This window comes from Corvus moneduloides, chromosome 2 (assembly GCF_009650955.1).
Source record: "Corvus moneduloides isolate bCorMon1 chromosome 2, bCorMon1.pri, whole genome shotgun sequence".
NCBI lineage: Eukaryota > Metazoa > Chordata > Aves > Passeriformes > Corvidae > Corvus > Corvus moneduloides.
In genome coordinates this window covers 26,267,819-26,273,984 of record NC_045477.1, presented here as the reverse complement: position 1 = coordinate 26,273,984, position 6,166 = coordinate 26,267,819, and positions in this window count along the sequence as shown.

The window sequence follows — 6,166 nt, the reverse complement described above, 5'->3', positions numbered from 1 at the left end:
AAAGTGAGGCCAGGACCAAGGATACATTTATGGTTTCTTAATGCCTTGTTTAACTGTTGCTACTTTAATGGTGTTTGGCCTTCAGATTTCGGCCTGATTCAAACCTCTGAGGGCTGAGCTTTCAAGGCAGAGTTGTCCCTACATCTCTTGGGTAGCTGTATCAAGTATATTAGACTGACACAACTGTGACCCTGGAATGTACTTTACGCCTGTGGCTGAAGGCCCTGAGTAGACCCTTCTGAGTGACACTTTTGAGTGTCTTCTGAGCATCTACTGAGCAGACACTTCTGAGGCTTATTCAGAGAAGGCCTAGACAGCACCTGCACACTTAAAAGCTGTTGGGAATCTCTGCATAGTCTGAGGTCTGCCCAGCCCTAGCTAGAGCCTCACAGTTTGTTTTAACTATGATCTTCCTTGCATGGGTCCTGGAACTGTTACACGCTCCTAATGTAGATGTGTCACTCTGTGCTGACAATGGCTTCATTCTTCGGGCCCTGCCTATTACAAGATGTTTGATTTCTTTCTTTTTATTTTAATGATAGGTATAAAACTCACTGTTGTTTAATTTGCAAGTTCTTTTTGAGGTGCATGAAAGGCATGAAGTAAAAGAGATAGAAAGTATACATCTATCATGAAGACTTGAAGTTATTTTCTTACACACTGTACCTATTTTGACTATTCAGATGGTAAACTATCCCTGGTAAACTAGGACCTCTAAATTTACCAGTAATGCATAAATAACATTAAATAATAGTAATGTTACATCCATATATCTGTAAATGCATACGGTATATATACAGCACAAATCTGTTTTGTAAATACCAGTTTAGGATTCTGCTTTTTTATTCAGAGCTTTTTATCAAGACAATCTTTTGGTAAAATTTAAAAGCACGTGAAATTTCCAATAAAGGACAAACTCTAGAAAAAGAATAGAGCAGGCATTGGGACAAAAAGGATGAGCAAATAATAAAGTTTATATGTAGAGTATGGATCAGATTTCAAAAGCAAATGAAATAAACTTAAGCAAAACAGCATGTATTCCAAGTTGGAATCAGCTATAATGTTATGAGAAATCTGTGTACCTCCTATTGTAAATATTTATACTTTTGAATTTCCTTAGTAAATGCCAGATATTATTCCCCAAAGAACATTATTTACTTGTTTTAGGTTTTAGCTTATCTGCCCTTCAATTCTCTGGTGAGATCAAATTCTCACATTACTGACACATGGGAGTTTGTTTATTGCAGATCAAAGGGGAATACAATTCATACATGCATTACAGCATAATCTCTTAACACCTAGCAGAATATAGTGATTAAAATCTGACTTCATAGAGCATTAAAATTTGAATATGATGCCAGAAAATGTACCATAAATCTCCCTGGAACTGAAATCCACTAGTTATCCTCATATACGTAACTTCTGCACGGCCTTCCCTATGTCAAATCACTGCCAGTTCTGCAACACAATTTCAAAGGGAGAATTCCATGCACTCAGAGATCAGGGGATTATTGGTGCAGGAATTATTCTATTTAAATTTACATATGAATTCTGCTCTGTCTCAGCATACCTGCAATTATTAGGTTTCTGACAATACACAGTCTATTGATCGGTCTTGCTCAAGGTGATGGGACAGATCCTGAGCTCTGACCTACCTATCTAATTCCAAATTATCCTGTATCTGTAGATAATTTCTGTCCCATCTTTCATGCTTTATGTTTTATCTGCTGTCTACTTTCCCCACTCCTCAGTGGGGATACAGTGAGGCTTACATGTCTTTTACTTAACTGCCTTGATGCCTGCCCAATAAAGTCATCATAACAACGTAGTTTGTTATTTTTGCTTTGAGCTTTTAAATGGAACATGCACTATTGACTGCAATGGCACAAGATCCAGCTTTTGTTTCTACAGGAGGTTGCAAGGGAAATGGAAATTCTCAGTGAAGGGTTTATATCTTCACTAGCTCACAGAGTCAGTAATTTAAGGTGAGCTTCCTCTACGCATTTGCGTATCTCACACCCTTTTGGAAAATCTTCTCTTTGATCTAGGAAGGTGTGACTGGGCATTAAAGTATGAAATATGCTGCTACAATTGCACATGCTTTCCAAAATCACTGATAACATCCTGTTCTGTCAAGTTGGTGTGTCTGTTTAACTTATAAGTTCCTTAGGTCAAGGACTGTCTACAGCTCCTTGTTTATATGGTAAATTAATCTTTGTCTGCGTTGATTAGTCCCTAGACATTACAATAATAAACAAAGCAGTTAGGAATCATCAGTCACATCAGATTTGAACTAGAAGCATAAAGGCAAGGCCTAATCATCCCTTGTGCCATTCACTCAGTCTTTTTTCAGCACAAGATGTTTCCACCTCCTTTCCAGCAATCCCCATCTCTTATTCTTTCTTTATGTGGCTAAAAAAACAGGTAAGAGAATAGTCTCAAAAATTCTTAGGAAAAAATTGTCATCTGAGCCCCTCCAGGTCCAGACAACAACAGAAAAACAGAAAAGCAGGGGGAAAAAAAGAAGAAAAAGTGTCTAGTTTGGCAAAAAAGTTTTGATCAAAACAGCTGCAATTTGCAAGGATTAGATCTGGTTCACTGTCCTACAGAGGTAAGAACTGGACAGTGGCTCTTTATGATTTCACAAGCCTCTGTGTAGGCTGCCAAATTAAGTATGTTTTGGATGGAAGTCTGAAGAAAGAGCTGGCATCAAAAAAAGTTTTGGTGTCCACTTCCAGCCCTAATAGTTTTCTTTTAATCTTTAGCCAGGGCATGGGAAATACAATCCTCCTTCATTAAAAGTATTTAAGTGATCATCTGTTGGACTGTATGTGACTTGATATTTGCCCCCTTTATGGGATGAATAAGCTGCATGGAATCTGGTTATAAGCTGAAAAGTCGCCATGGAAATTTTTACAAAGTTTCTCTCCTCTTTACCCCCCCCAAAAGTAACTTTCTTTTCTAGAACTACTTCTCCTCCTTCTGATGTGATGTGAGGAGTAAACCAAGGAGAGCACATATCTACCTGGAATAATACCTAAAAATATTCAAGGTAGTCCTACTGTATTTTAGTTCCCTAAAGCTCTCTTTCACAGCCATGTGGCCATTTAAGTGATTTTCTGTGTTCTCTTGTATGCTTACAGATAGAAGAAGGAAAAAAGTAATTGTTTACGTTCGGCTGGTGCAATTGAGCTTGAAATAGTAAGTGAAAGCAGATGATGAACAACCGAAGTCTCAATACTGTACACTGGTTTTGCAGGGTTTTTTTCCTAGTTCTTTTGAAATCAACACTCCCACCCCCACACACACGTGGCAGTGTTTGTAGATTTTGAGCCTCGGGATTGTTAGCAGCTGAGTCTTGTCTAACCTTTCCACTCTGGGGCGGGAGCTCCTCAGCTTGTGCAGCTAAACCACTGCTGGGCACTGGTCAGTGTGAAGTGAGGAGGCCACAGGAAAATAAACAAGCCAACAAAAACCAGTGTCCTGTGGAAAGCATTGCCTAGCAAATAGACAATAGACAGTGATTTATTTTTTGCTAAGTGACATCTTAAATACCAAAAGACATTAAAACTTTCAGTAGTATTCTCTGTAAGGATATTATACACTCTTCTGTGACATGGTGCAAATGCTGGGGGCTGAAGGACAGCTTGCCCATCTAAACTCAGTTTGCCAGTTTCAGTTTGATGATACAATTTTCACTTTCTATTCTGTGACTCTCAAATATTCTGTTCTCTCAGCTTTCTGTTCTCTCAGTGTTCAGGCTCAGAGGCGGCTGCGCTTTGAGGTTAAAAGCAATACTTAGTTTTTACACAATATCTGACATAAGTAGAAGACAATGCACTTCACAAAATAGATCTGTATCATTACCCTTTTACTTAAGGGAAAAGTGAGGCTTTTAGAGGTGAAGAAATTGGCTGTTGATTATTAGAGTATTACAGGCTTTTTTTTTATTGTTAAGGAAAGTTAGAGCATGTTAATTATTATTTTATTTTTTATTTACTCTTGCCGTAGATCTGTCCTGATTTTTGAGTAGTCAAAATGTGGTTCTTGGTGACTGTGTGAAAATCACAGAATCCTTCTTTCCCTTTATATTCTTGTCTATGGAAAATATTGATGATACCTTGATTTTAATTTTAAAATACTGATGATAATTGAAAGCAGATTAATAGAATTAAATTTAGACGTAATGGTAAAGTACTGCAAGATCTTTGGCTAGGAATTATTTACTGACAGGCAAGGCAATATTATTCATATGATACAGTATTCTGGACTGCTCTTAAAATACTGATACTAAACCCAGAGAGCCATGACTGACTACTTACATGAGCCTTATTGGATTAGCAAGGCAAAGGGAACCATGTTTTTTTAAAAATCCCTTTTTTATTGCCTCCCACGCTGCTCTGCTGTGGCAGTGGCAGTTCCTACATTTACAACAGCATCCTGGTTTGGATATTCCCTAAATCAGATTTCACCTTGATAGAAGATTTGTAATGTGCTGAGTTGTTTTCCTGAAATGGAAGTCCTGGAGCTGGAAAGAGGCAGTTGCACTGCACCCAGCCAGCAGTAAATACTTCTAAAAGGCATGTTACTACAGTCATTCATCTATAAATCATCTCTGTATAATCTCCCCTAAGTTTCTTCTGCAGATCTATGCTGGTGCCACCAGCTAGCCCAGATGTCCCTGTTCTTTGCTGGAACCTCACACCCACCTACTTCCCTTTCCTGAAACAGCACGCCAAGCAGCATGATGGATCACACGAGTCCATGCCCAGACATCTGTTTACTTTCTATTTGGAAAAACAGCTTTTCACATTATATAGCCCAGTGTGCACGTCTTCAGACATCCGCAGTGTGTCTGTGATGTGACCATACAGGCGTCTCATGTTGGCAGCACCCAACATTTTCATCAGCCTTTCAGTATTGAGAGTTCTGAGTGCTTGCAGAGAGGGCTGAGTTGAACTGAGGATATGAAGCGGTCACTCATGAGAAATGTGAAGGGAATTAAGGTGTGTGACTGTGGTGGGATGCAAACTTTTAATAGTATCTGGTCCCTGGTTTTCACTGTGAGAGAGCCATAAGGGCTGTGAAATAAGTGTTCCTGAGGGGTGTGTATGTTTCCCTGTGATCAGAAATTCTTGGCCACTTTCATAGGATTGCCTCAAGATAGAAAGGCCCCTGATAGCAGAGGGGTAATACATAGGTCATACCTTTAATAGGCAGGGCCAGCATCAGCTCTTCTTGTTTACATGGCTCTCCCCAGCTTAGCCCTCCATAGAAGCAGAAAGTGACCACTGTGTGCTCTTTCCATTGTGTTTTCCATTAGGTTTTGATCACAATTACCCGTTGGGCTGGTATGCAGTGATCTCTCACCCACTTCCTTTTTCTGTGTCCAAACTGAAAGATGGAGATTAAGCTTGATAACAACCCTCATGTGACGTCAATGGACACCCTAAAGGATCCCACCTTGTCAAGAACTCTGTAACTTTCTGGTTTAACAGGTGAGGGATGTACAAGGGAGAGGAGTAGGAAATTTGGACAAAGCTGACCTCAGATGTTTATTTTGTCTAGACAATAAGGACCAATTTTCTGCGTAGAATAACCACTGGACCGGATGGTCTGCTCTGTTGTTACTCATACTGAGGTCAGGGACCTGTGGAACTGAGGGCATGAATTTTACTGAAGGCATGGGATGTCTCCTAAGGTTTCTACTGCAAATCTGTGGATTTGGACCTACCAGCAAGAGGACTAACTAGCCCAGACATCCCTGTCCTTTGCTGGCTCTCTGCTGGGACACACACCTACTTCCTGTCTTGAAGCAGTAGCCAAGGAGGTATGAGGACAGTGGGGTCTGCAGGGAGGAACCAGCTGCTCTGTGGACTCCAGGCAGTACACAGATTTTGATACTTAAAATAAAGAGAAGAATGAGCCTTTCCACTGTGAAGCTGGAGTGCTGAAAATGGAAGGGAACTCCTGTTCCTATCTGCAGTCCTTTGAATTCTCATTATTCACTCCCTCATTTGTCTTTTACAATGCCAGCCCTACAGATCCCACTAATTTTTCCCTATTCTTTTCTCTATACCCTCAGAACCTACTTACCACCAAGCATTTGAGAGTTGTGTATACCACAGAGAAATTTCCAGTGATGTTTTAATGAGTTTCTTGGTGT